General features: G+C 41.3%; 1 protein-coding gene across 2 annotated transcripts in view; it reads left to right on the top strand.

The window, feature by feature from the left end:
- Positions 1-13,500, top strand: part of nlgn2b (neuroligin 2b) — an 85,102-nt gene that overhangs the window by 16,217 nt on the left and 55,385 nt on the right. Inside the window, exon 1 of one of the 2 annotated variants that reach the window (XM_052048070.1) lies at positions 11,551-12,343. The exons of the other annotated variant lie outside the window; for it this stretch is intronic. The gene's annotated coding sequence lies outside the window, so the exon portion shown is untranslated. Of the gene's footprint in view, positions 1-11,550; positions 12,344-13,500 lie in introns of those variants that run through there. 2 annotated transcript variants of the gene reach the window in all.

Genomic DNA, 13,500 nt, shown 5'->3' with positions numbered 1-13,500 from the left:
TTCATTCATCTTCCGTACCGCTTGATCCTCACGAGGGTCGCGGGGGGTGCTGGAGCCTATCCCAGCTGTCTCCGGGCAGTAGGCGGGGGACACCCTGAATCGGTTGCCAGCCAATCGCAGGGCACACAGAAACGAACAACCATTCGCACTCACACTCACACCTAGGGACAATTTAGAGCGTCCAATAAGCCTGCCATGCATGTTTTTGGAATGTGGGAGGAAACCGGAGCACCCGGAGAAAACCCACGCAGGCCCGGGGAGAACATGCAAACTCCACACAGGGAGGCCGGAGCTGGAATCGAACCCGGTACCTCTGCACTGTGAAGCCGACGTGCTAACCACTGGACTACCGGGCCGCCGCCTACCCAAACATGTTTTGCTTCTTTCTCTTATGGTTAGTACAGCATAATAGCTCTTATACGTCTTGAAGGTATTTTAAAATCCTAAAATTAATAATTATTATTGAGTAAGGCGTGGTGAGATGTGATGCGATCATTTCGGTTGCCCAATGAAGCGAGCCGGCTCGCATTTGGGATTCAACAAAGATGAATTCCCATATGAAATTTCTCTTTGCTGCTGGAAATGGTAAAATGTCACAAGCGCATAAAAGTTGGAGAGGGTCCGTATTATGTTCACAATTTTATGACCCGTCATAAATTTATTCCTGCACTGTGCCTCTCCTACCAATATTAAATACACTCGTAGTGTGTGCGGCCTCAAATGATCATAAATTGCCACTGAATTGAGCTGAAGTTGCCATTATGGAGTATGAAAATTTCATAGAAACAGCCACTGAAATGATAATGCGCATCAGAAACTCTGCAGATTCCTCATCCGTGAGTCTTGTAAATGCAAATAGATATCTTTTTTTTTTTTTTTTTTGCTGATATCTCACGACTTTGATTCGGGGAACTGAATCTGCTCTTCTTTTTGCATCGTAAATTGAATAAGAACACCCACTTTCATGCAGGGAAGCCAGACAAATGCTTATGTGATGTTTGAAAGGTTGAGCTGTTTTCATTTGATTTTATGCATTTTTGTATGTGGTGCTCATACGTTTTCTGCATACGGTTGTCTGCATTTTCTCCGCTTCTTGACAACCTGGAGAATAAACATCCATGTTAAGTTGATTGTAGGCCGAATGGCTGTTTGTCTACGCGTGCCCTTGTACCCCGTGTCTCGCCCTAAAGTCATTTGTCATCAGCTCCATATGCAGCTCACCCCTAACCCATAATGAGGCGATATAGAAAATGGAAGGATGTATGATAAGTACAAGCAGAAAAAGAAAAAAATCAAATCAACTTTGGGTTCTTAAGTGTCGGCGCATCGAACTTGTCGTCGCTGCAAAAGACTGCACTTGGCTCATTGGTCTGGCTGTGGTTTGAGAAAGCTTGTCTAATTACCGCCCCGGTTTTTAGACTGCAGGCCCATCGAGCGGCTCCTGGTTTCAAGGATCATTTGTCACGCCCGACGAAAAGTCTCTTCGCTATTAAGTGCACTGTCTTTCACCTCCTGTCTTTCCATTCATCACTGGCCTTCTACGCTTTCTTTGAAACACTTTCAGATTCATAATTTGTCATTTGCTCCAGTAATTTTGTTTCAATCTTTTTTTTGTTTGTTTGTTTGTTTTCACTAATGTCAAGTGCCAGAAATCAATTTGGCAAGAAAAGAGAAGTAAAAGATGATAGAGAATAAAAATGATTACTTATTACCCCCTTGACTCCTAATCCAGTTTACAAAAGTCCTCTTCTCCGACGCTATTGACTTCAAAGCTTCCGAACCAGGGCCAATTATGTTGCATCCAAGAGTTCCTTTTCAAACTAAAACAAAAAAAAAGTTCTCAAAGAGAATTCTAATTCATTTCCAGGTAGAGCCTGAAAATAAATACACTTTTTAACTGGTTTGTGAACTTGGATGAGAGGTTCCAATAGTGAAAAATTCCCAGTGGCATATGACGAGGATCCTTTCTTATTTGTTAGCCATCTTTTTTAGCAATTCATAAAAAGCCATAACAATTTCATTATTTTACTGCCATCATTTTTTTTTTTGAATAACCACTCAGCTCCTTTAACAACCATATGAATTTATAACGCTTACTAATGATGCAAGCCTATAATTTACATGGTTTGGTATGTTTTAAAGACTTACAGTATACTCCACATTGTTTCTATTAAATTGAAGTCTGTCCGTCAGATAGCAGGACCAAGTGGATGTCAAGTATATATTTGCAATCTGTTTTCCAGAATAATCACTGGCCACAATATTAGCTCAAGTTGTGCAATCCATTGAGATTCAATACAGAGCTTTTTTTTCAAAAATGCGAGTTGTAACACCTATATGTACATTTCCTTAAATAAGTGCCATTAAACCGTTCAGGGACAACGGTTACTACAATGGACATCTTATCATGTTATCAGGTTATAGGGTGCATGAAAGGGTGAAAACAAACAAACAAACATAAAACTGCTTTTTTGCACTATTTGAATACAACTTGTGACTTGAATCCCATTGGCTGGTACACATTTTTCAATTTGCTCATTCCAAATATTGTCATGACAAGCAGATAGCTTTCAGTCCAAACCCAAACCTTTCTCTGGCTTTAATTGAAGACAAACATGATCCAAATGCATCATCGCTTGACCCCGTCGATATAAATCTTCCCTACTGTCGTGAGGGAAAGACAGACAACACATCTGTCCCCCCATAATTACACATTCTTGTCCATTGTATGGAATGAAGCTCTTCACTATACACACAGTTGCTGTATACAAGAGGAGACGGTACCAAAAAAAACATATGGAATAGAAGAGCTTTTATTGTCATTGCAGATGTAATATGCTTGTGCGGCCTATAAAAGAAATCTACATAATTACCCCCTCACACTCATGCGCACATGCGCTGATATGCCGCTATAAGTCATAAAACCTGAAAGACATGAAATTAATGACAGTAAAGGACTGTCATAAACTCTCACACAGAGTAAACTGCATCATACGAAAAACACAATCCAATATCGCGCGTTATGTGTTTAAATGACGCCGAAGAAAACAACACACTGTAGTTTTCTTTTTTTTTTCCAGAAAGGTGCCACAAATCTTGAATTGTATTATTTAGAGAAACAAAAAGTGCTCGCATAATACCGTTTAAGTGAGTGCAACGTTGGGCACAGTTTAAACTGTGTTTGGGCGATGGTGACATGTGTACCGCGGCCGGCCTTGGCGACAGATGATGAGGCCGAGTTTATGTAACTGTGGAGGAGCAGGCCATCCAAGCCCCTTCATGTCCAAAATGCATCCCTGAGGAGTGTGTATGTGGTACGTGTGTTTGTGTGTGTCGGGGTGGGGTTGCGGGAGTACAGCAGAGAATATTCCTGGAAAACGCAGGAGCATAATCTTCTTATTCACGGCCGATTGGCTGAGCGTGTGATGTGTTCATGTGTGTGACTTTACAGTGCTTTTTGTGCACAATGGCTTTGACCGTCACAATTTGACACGACTGCTCCACCTCATCCTTTCAATCCTTCACCTCCCGTCTTTGCAGTCGACACTCACCTTCCCCCGAAGTCTCGTCACCCCCTCCAAATTACACCGCCTTCACCATTTCGCCTTCATTAGTGCCGCTTAGCTCACGATTCTCCCCTCCGTGTTGGCCCGGAGATCTAAAGATGAAAGTGACCTCATGTGGAAGGCAAAACCAAGGGAGGGTTGGGAGGCTTCTCGCTGAGACTGCTGAGGTTTCTCTGCCGCTGGCCAGGGGAGGAGATTTGTGCCTTTTTGAAAGACTAGGTGGGCGGGTGGATTGTAGGGTGGGAAAGGGCTCGGGGGTTGGGTGCTCTGATCCAGAATCTGCTGATTTTCGGAAATTATACCCTCTAATATCACCTGCGACTCCCAGAACAAAGGCCGGGGCGAGGGAGTGTTTCAGTGGGTTATAAGAGGAAGGATGATGCGGAAAAGATAGAGATGGACACCTGAGAGGGAGAGGATAGAGCAAGAGAAGCAGTTTGAAGGCAGCCGTTTAGAAGAAAGGTTGTTGTGATAAAGCCCACTACTGTATGTCCTCAATTTTGGATTACACACACAAATACAATCCCGCACCTATTTTCCCTCGCCTTCATCTTTACACCCGACGAGAAAGCCCTATTTGCCAAGCTGGCCCACATGTATCCTCTCATCTTCCGCTTCGATCCTGGTTTCCCTCTCCTTCTTGATAGTCTTACCCGCACACCGTGACTATCTCCCATTCACAGCAGAACCATTACAGGATTAGGGAAGGATGGGGGCTAATCTTTTTTTTTTAAGTGAATACGGTCAAGTAGCGCCACCTGCAGTGCAAAGACTGTCACAGACTCACAAATCTGCAGCCACCTTGAAAAGACGACAGCAAGGACATTGGTTTTCCCATTTGTCAGACATCATGAGAAAAAGATGGCAGAGGGTGTAAATAAACCCTGGCTGCCATTTTGTTAAGCCTTTCATAAAAAATAATCAAACCAAAATAAACGTGTTGTCAATGCAGCTTTTACTTATACTATATAAGTTACTACAGAGAGCAGTTCATTATACTATCAATGGAAGTGTTTTTTAAAAATATATAATTTATATACTGAAATCACGTAAGGGATTGCCCCTTGTGTGATTTTAGTATTCATATCCTCTTCAATCAAATTGTATTGCATGTAAAAGGCCTTTGGCATATTCGGCTACAGTGAAGAAAGTAGGACACAACAACCACATTCAGTCGTTTGTGTTCCACATTTTAATTCCAACAGCCGCCTCATTATTTATTTGCTTCTGAGCTTTCTTGTCTAGCAATCCGTCATTCCATTTTGCACGGCCGGTTCATCACGTGAGGAAACTTTCTGACACATGCAGACATTCACTATTCCATTTTCTTTTTCCTCCATTAATGAGCTAGAACCTGTGGGTGTGAACAGTGTGAGCCAGCGCTGAGTTAACTCCCAAAAAGATGAGAGCATTTTAGTGCACGCAAAGAATGAGAAGCTGAACGACACAGCGCGGGCTTGGCAGATCTACACCGTTTCACTGCAGAGGTTTTTAAAGCCTCTAACATGATTTCGACTCATCCTATTAAACACATAGCTATGGGTAGCGAGACTGTTAAGTGTTGGCGGGAGGGTGACAGAGTGTGAACGATAGAATGGGAAAATGAGAGGGAGAGATTAAGTGGATGTTGAATGTAGGCAACAAATCCTCATTCCGCTCTAATTTCTGTCTTCAGTCTGGCCTCTCTCGACTTCTCTCTATCATCTCTTGTAAATTGGACTGGATGACCTTTTATTGTTTGGCCAAATCAAAATCCTCACGCAGACAGACACACATATATAAGAGCAAACCGTTCTCCCTCGCAGGAAATGAGGTTCAAGCGCCGTACACGTGACTGGGCGAGGGTGATGCGGTGACTATTAACCACTGAATGTCAATGAGAAAAAGAATCCACAAGTTGAATTGACCAAATTGCCTTCCATTTGATCATCCCTGAAGAGGTTAATGTGTTTAACCTCGACTGTTGCAGAGAGAACCTTCTTTTCTTGAATGCCCATCAGTTAAGACACAGTGTGAATAATGACAGTTTTTCAGAGATTGCCTTTATACACCGAAAAAAATGGACGGATATTTACCGTTTTTTTCCACTCAGAAATTCCAAGTGAATGTGATATAGAAAGCTCTTAAGTAAAATTTACCAGGTAGTCAGTCGGTATCTGAATGTCCCACATGATCTTGGCCTAGTTGTTTTTCAAACACCTTTGGAGGTGTCTGCCATCTTGATTCTAGGACCTCTAATCCATATTTGGTAGAGATGTTCTGGTACACTGTTCCTGCTACCTAGTTATATTACTCCATATATGCCTTGCCAGCCTACACCCGGCATCCTGTCGGATGTGGCAGACCCCGAGTGCCTTGAGTGATTTTGTGTTACGGGCCTGTTCTTGTGCTGACATCATTATCGCCTCCGTGCTGTCTTTCAGTCCAACCTTTTCCAGCCACAGGTATATCTCGATGTCATCCACTTCTTGAATTTGATGACGGGATATGCCATGCATGGGCTTTGTCTTTCCATGACAGCCCATCTGGCTCCTTCTCCTTACTGGGCTTCTGTCCAGCACTTCCCTATACCCGATTCTAACATAGACCTTCAGCTTTGGCAGCCATTTGTTGAGTCAAGACAACACATACCCATTTTATGCAATTAAATTTGGGAATTATAACAGACTACTACTGCAAACTGCAACCCGACGTGGCTGGAAAGAAACAAACAATAATGAACATATCGTTTACATTGAACATTTCAATGAGAATCATACCCTTCGTAAACTTCATTATTTGTTACATCTCGTGTTTTAGCTGTCTTCGATGAGAACTGTACTTCTTGTTTTGAGCAGTGAATGCATCATTCATTTTTTCCATCTGTCATAGCCTGACTGAGTGTGGTCGTCGAACAATCAAACCCATTAATCTCTCACTCTTACTGTTTCCCTAGCAACACAAAACAATGCGGCAACCCTTGAGGAAGATACTGACTCCCCATTGCTCCTGACGTATGTGTCATCATGATGACTCTTGCCACATTGTGTCAATGTGGGATGATTATGTACTATTGGCCATTCTTGAATAAGCAGTGCACAATACCAACCTAGACTCACAATGATGTGAAATGTCTCCTGATTTTCCGCAGTGATCGTTTCTAAATGACTTGAGCATTATTCTGTGATAGGGTTGTCTGATAACGTCTCTGCCGCAGTGCCTTTAATTTATTTAACTCTCACTCATGTAGACGGTTGCAAATCAGTTCATTTACTTGATCGACCCTCAAAAGCCTGCATATCGCTCCCGTTTGCAACCAGCACAACTCAAATGTAAAATCGTTTTCCAGAATAGTTTAGATAGAAACGGACCCAGTACTCGAATCATGTCCAGTTACACTGCGCTGGGTTAGATATTCACTGTGGTCTTGCAGGTAGGTTATTTTCATTGATATGATATATGTATACATCTAACTATGCCATGATTATACATTGTCTATGATGGTAGGACCAATAGAATAAAATATATTTTTAACGAATGGGTGTCTGCTTTACAGAAAGCTAAATGCTGTCAGTGTATTATAAGATGTATTTTGCAGGAACAATCTAAGCTACTGGAGTGAGCTGGCTGGTCTGTAGAAATGATGAGTTCATGATGCAACTTTTTTTTCCCAGCAAGTCAATTTTAGGTTAAAGTACTTTGCTTGAAATATTATTTGATAAGATAAAGGGGGCCAAGGCAAACAATTTAATCAGAATCTTTGAAAACAATGCTGCACCCACCAAAATGTATTCGCATTGTCTGATGACAAATGCAATGAAGAATTGGCAACGTTTTCCAGGTCATTTTTCCATGATCAACACTTGTTTGCTCAATTGTGCAGTAGCAATTGTGTGCAGCAGAGTGAGCTGTTTCTCTGCAACAGGAAGCGATTAGTCGCCTCACGAGTACATGTTTGAACTGGATCTTGAGGCTCATCTTAAATCTCTTGTGTGCGGCAGTGTTGCATAAATTAGCTTCTTCCACTTGCATCCGTGTCCTCTCAGTGCTGTGTGGTTTTTGCTTACTCGTGACTGAAGACCTTGTCACAAGGGCCTTGTGCCCATGGTTACCACATCTATCTCCCATCAAATCTATGTTGGAGCTTAGCATTCGAAACAGGAGCTGTGCTTTGCGGATTCATACATTTTCGACAGTCTTGCGGCTCCTTTTAAATTACTCTGAATGGTGAATGTTTTTAAAAGGCTGTTTGACGATGCACCATTGAGAAAAGGTTCAGGGTGACCAGGTACACACAAAGCGAATAACAGACATTTTGAGTTAGTACACCCAAGGTTGAGATAAATGCATTCAACTCTTCTTGGAATACTTTCTCCGGGATTTTAGAGACTGTTGTTGTGATGAGACTACGTGAAGGGATGAAATGATTGGCTTTCGAAAAATGTATTTCGCTGTTGTTTGCAAGAATGGTGTATGGCCTATTCAATCCCCTCGAGTGAGGTCATGCATAACTTTTACAATCAGTGTAAAAAGAATGACCAATATGGTTGACTGAGCAGAAGCTGTATAGTAGCCTATAAGATGAGGCAATGTCATATATGCAATGAGAACGGCTTTCATCTTTTGAACAGAAATTCTGGAAGAAAAAAAAACACAGCCTGACTGTTACTTAGTTGCAGCAGTAATGCCTCTTTAGAAAAAAAAGATCTTATAAGATATATGAGCTTATGCTACCATAACTACAGCCGTACAAACTACCTGTTGGGAAACAAATGGTGAAAATTCACACCACATTATACAAGACAGATGAAGATATTGTCTTCCAACACAGCTATGTTGTCCCTCTCCCAATTCATCTTGTGGCGTTCGCAGGCTAAATGAATCACATCAGACCTCTTTTGTGGGATACAGCTTCTTGTGTCTTGTGGACACTTTGGAAACTGTCACGCAAACAGCCTGGAAATGTGACTTTATTTTGCTTTAGCTTTTATCCCCTATCTTCATTTTTTGTAATGGCCGCAGAGTTGCACTGTCCCTTCACAATTGTTCATGAAGCCATCCTTTTGCACATGAGCCCTGGCGCCCCTCTCACGAGTCCTTCATGCGTACCATATCCACACCTGGTCAGAATGATGCGAATACTACACTAACATTGACATTCTCTCGATCAAACTGACAAACAAAACTGGTCGGGATCGGGCAGTCACAGAGATAAGAAGTAATTTCATCAGTGACCCATCAGACCTTCATGGACTGTAAGCGCTACAAATCATGTCAAGACCATGCAACCACTGCCGTCAAGATTGCAGATTTCCCAGAATATAGTCTTTGCTTTCTTACGAACTTGATGAGGTTCTCGAAAAGGTCTAGTCCATTTTTTATTAGCATTTTTAGCATACAGTCACGATTCAATTCGAACCAATTCACTTTAACAAAGAGTCGATAAGTAGAATTTTCCATGGTTGCAACTGAATTCAAGAACAATATTTGACTCATCTACTATACTGTATTTCAATCGGATCCAATTTCAGGATTAATAATTGATCCATTGACTTGCAATCCAAGCGAAGATTCAAGTTCATCACGGGCAAAGTCATAAAGTGTTGAATATGTAACCAAATTGTAACATCCACCAATTGAATTGAACATACCTTATAAGAGAACAAGTATTGCATTTGACAAGTTAAGTGCAATTATATTTAACATTGATTTAGGTGCTGGCAACTTCTATGACTAGTTTTTTTTTTCTTTTTATGCACCATCTGGCGTAGGAACGTATTTTATATTCAAAGATACATTTTGTGTAGCCCACATTTTTTATTGTAACCGAAATCTATCCTTCTCCCTTATTTCCAGACTATATTTTATACATGCTTCCCAAACTATGATTGCAACAACAGGCATTGTTGTTGCACGGGAAAAGGGAAGCGTAATCATGCTGTTGTTTTGAAGGGTAAATGACGCTTGAAAAGCAATCGTTCATCCAGTTTCTCTTCACATCTGCAGGCCTCACTTTGTTTTGTTTTTTTATTTTTAAGGGCAGGAGTCAGATCCAAGGAGAGGAACTTGAGTAACAGTTATGATTAATTTACAATTAAACATACTAGAAAATACAGTATATCCATAGGATAGAGGGTTATCTCTGATTGTTTGATTTGTATTTGCTCACTAACAAATAAATGACCTAATTGTTTAATGAGTATGGTTAAAAAGAAAATTTGTAAGTAACGCACAATGTTAAAGTTCAAAAATGTTGTGCACCTTATTGACTGGATTGAAAGATGAAGAATGACAAATAAAAAAATGAACCAACAACTTTTTAAACAAGAAATGACAAGAGGAAGGACGTGGTTGTAAGGCAGATTGACAATGGCCTTGCCGCTGCCAAGCGCAACAAGCTTTCAACTTTGTCAATCTGTGCTCCTCAGAGCAATATGAACAAATCTTTGTTGAGGAAAAGGAAAAAAAAACGTCTTGGACCTCTGTGAAAGGGTAATTGGACCACTTGTTAAATCAGAGATCAATTGTGGCCAGTCACGTTTTTTTGGGAAAGCTGATTTATACAAAATAAAGTCAGCCAAAAGATCTCAAAACTTTGCCGCAATATGCAAGGATGCAAAGAAATTCAAACACAGACAAGAAATAAAGTGATGAATGTTTTTCACTTAGGATAGGGTCACAAATTTCTTCCTTAAACTTTCGAACTCCAGCAAAGAAAAAAATTGAGAAAAACATGGAATAGTAGTGAATAGGCATCCTACAACAATCACACTAAGAGCACAGCGACGACTTATCCCGCAGATCACAAAGGAACCCAGGACAACATCTAAAGAACTGCTGGCCTCCCTCACTTCAGTTCAGGTCAGTGTTCAGGACTCAACAATAAGGTAGAGACTGGGCCAAAATCACATCCATGGCAGAGTTCCAAATAAAAAACGAATGCTGAATAAAAATAACATAAACCGTGTTTGAAAATGAAAAAAAATTGAACCATTGAGTTAACTCAAAATTCCAAAGCAACAAACTTAGACAACATTTTCAGTTGGATAATTCAATAATGATTGTAAGTGTTACGATAGTGAAAATAGACTTTTTCCGCATTTCACAACAAACAAATAAGAATTGAACTGAATGTCTTTTGTATTGTCCCCCATCTTAAAATATGAGTAAAAACAACTCAGAAAATTGTTTTGGAGCAAACAACTTGCTTGCTTTGTTCTGCTAATATTAAGATAAGATATCCTTTATTTGTCCCACACTGGGGAAATTTACAATAATATTGTTTCCATAAATGTGAATTATTCACATTTTAAACGTGTTCGCACTTAAATTACTGTTTTAATCACCACCCTCAAAAAAGTGAAGAATTGATGTACTTGGTCAAAAACAACAACAAAAACGTGACTAATTCCCAATAATTTTGGGAGAGTATTCTATGGGCAGAGCAAAGTTGAACTTTTTGGAAGGTGTGTGTGTTGTTACATCTGTAGTAAATGTAACACAGCATTTCAGAAAAAGAACATCAGACCAACAGTCAAACATGGTGGTGATAGTGCGATAGTTTGAGGCTGCTATGTTACTTCAGGACCTGTATGATTTTCTGTGATTGATGGAAACACAGATTCTGCCCTTTACCAGATAATTCTAAGGGAGAATGTTTGACCAGCAGTTCATGATTTCAATAGAGACAGCACACTTGATTTCTGCAACTGAGCAACCACAAAGTCATCTTCTGAATAGCTGCAAAAAAGGGGTTTATTTTTATTTTTATTTTGTTGAGTGGCCTGGTCCTAGCCTGGACTTGACTCTGATTGAAACGCCGTAGCATGACCTCAAAAAGGCAACTTGTGCTCGAAAACCTGCAGTATTGTTGAATCAAAACAATTTGGTTCCGTAACGATCTTAACCCCCCTTACATAGCCTGGGATGATGACTTTGGTTTTTCACATAATGACGTCAGCAGAGTGTCACCGAGTTCTGCGTCGGACCTCCTCGTCATGACAACGAGCTTGAAATATTGAAGCGGCGTCCTATGAGAGCGAGCGGAGAGAGAAGCGTTGATGGAGAGCATTTTCTGCAGCGTGTAATCGCCGCATCCTTACATGCGCATTAATGCTCACATTATAAAGCCATGAACATCCAAAGCGTTGTCAGTGAACCCGTATTTTAGAGAATCTACTACCTAGAGAGAGAGGGAGAGAGGAGGAGAGAGAGTTAGCGAGCGAGAGCAAAGAGACCCCACGCAAGCGCGTAAAATTTTGCGGGGTGTCTATTTCACATATAAAGCCAGGTTGATGTGAGTTTTGTTTTTTTTTAATTCTTTTTTTTAAAGGGAGCCTGTCGGTCCGGTGCATGGAAAAGCTATTCTGGATAATGAGCGGACCAGAGAGGACGCGCATAACCCCCACGTTGACTGCAAACAACGCGCAATTTTGACGCCATTGCATTGCGCTTCGATTTGTTTGTTTGTTTTTTTACCCCGAATCATTCTCGTGTTGACATTTCAACATAAAAAAGTGCTCTCTTCAAACATATCAGCGTGTCTTTTGAACGGAATGAGAGGAGGCGGAGGAGGAGGAGGAGGAAAAAGGGGCTGCTGTGCTTTTTTTGGGGGGGTGGAAACGCCGGACGGAACCCGGGAAGGTGTGCTGATGTGCCAATGCCTGTGCGTCTCCTGAGAAATAATCACGTCCGCGCAAGAAATGGCCTAGTTACAAACACCGGAGAGGACACAAAAGGGACTTTGACTCGGTTAAGGAGCGCCGTCATCTTTGGAAATGCGTTGCTGTTTTCTGAAGGTAAGACATATGTTGAGCACCATCCACCGCCCCCCCCCCCTTTTCCACTACCGCGGTGTGAGACGTTTGCGGACTATCTTGGATGTTCATGTGTGCGCAATCCGCACCGCTCTGTTGGTGACTTAGCACATTGCGCACGAATAGTCCATCTTGACGCACTGTCACCATTGTGGGGCAATGGGAATTGGAGTGCGAATCACTTTGTTGTCACATAGCACCGACCGAGTCGTGTCTTTTCCCATAGGAAGCTCAGATCGGCCTTGCCTGTTGATAAAGTGTCACATCTTCACAGCAGCCGCTACTTCATACATTTAGTACCCAGTCCCTGTCACCACTATTAAATGGTGATGCCTATTTTTTTTTGGGGGGGGGGGGGGGGGGTCCAGCATTTACCATTCCATCTTATCATCAGGCCTTCATCCCACGAACAGATCAGTTGTTTAATAACAAGACACGAATCAATCGGCTCAATAATATTCTGTCAGATCTCACTTGGTGATGGTGTCTTCTCTGGTGGAAAACATCATAAACTCTGAGATTGACACTGTGGAAACACTGGAACACAGACACATAAAGCCAGTGTCGTACAAGATCCAGACAGGGAATTAAATGCACAGTCGCTGATGATCCAGGGAGGGCTCCATTAATATTCAGTGGTGGTTGGCCAGGGCTTGGTTAATGGTAGACAACAAGACCTCTGTTCTGACAGGTCATTGATGAAAATGGTACACGTCAAATTTCAGAGGATGAAGTTGGGGTTTCTTCTCTTCGGTCAAAGATGGATTCCTTTAATGCAATGGGTTGCAATCTTAAAACACATTTTTTTCAACTTCTTTTATGCATTCGGAATCAGCATCTTAATGACGACAAATTTCATATACAGTGCGACCAAAAAAAAAAATAAAACACAAACCAAAATCCTTGTTATTAAAATGACTATTTCCGTTTTGGAAACCAGCACCCCCCACCCTCCCTTAAGTTCTCAAACCAACACAGCTAATATTGTGGTGAGTTGCTGAAATGTTTCCTTTCCCTGAAATTAATAGAATACAACACGCAGACAATAGAAAAATACATTTATTTGGGTGATGAGTGGGGAAGTGTCTGTAAAAGACTTGTTTGTGATATGCCCTCCCACATAACAAATTCAGAGTTTC

This window comes from Hippocampus zosterae, chromosome 16 (assembly GCF_025434085.1).
Source record: "Hippocampus zosterae strain Florida chromosome 16, ASM2543408v3, whole genome shotgun sequence".
NCBI classification, from domain to species: domain Eukaryota; kingdom Metazoa; phylum Chordata; class Actinopteri; order Syngnathiformes; family Syngnathidae; genus Hippocampus; species Hippocampus zosterae.
This window is presented reverse-complemented; position numbering and strand designations above follow the sequence as displayed.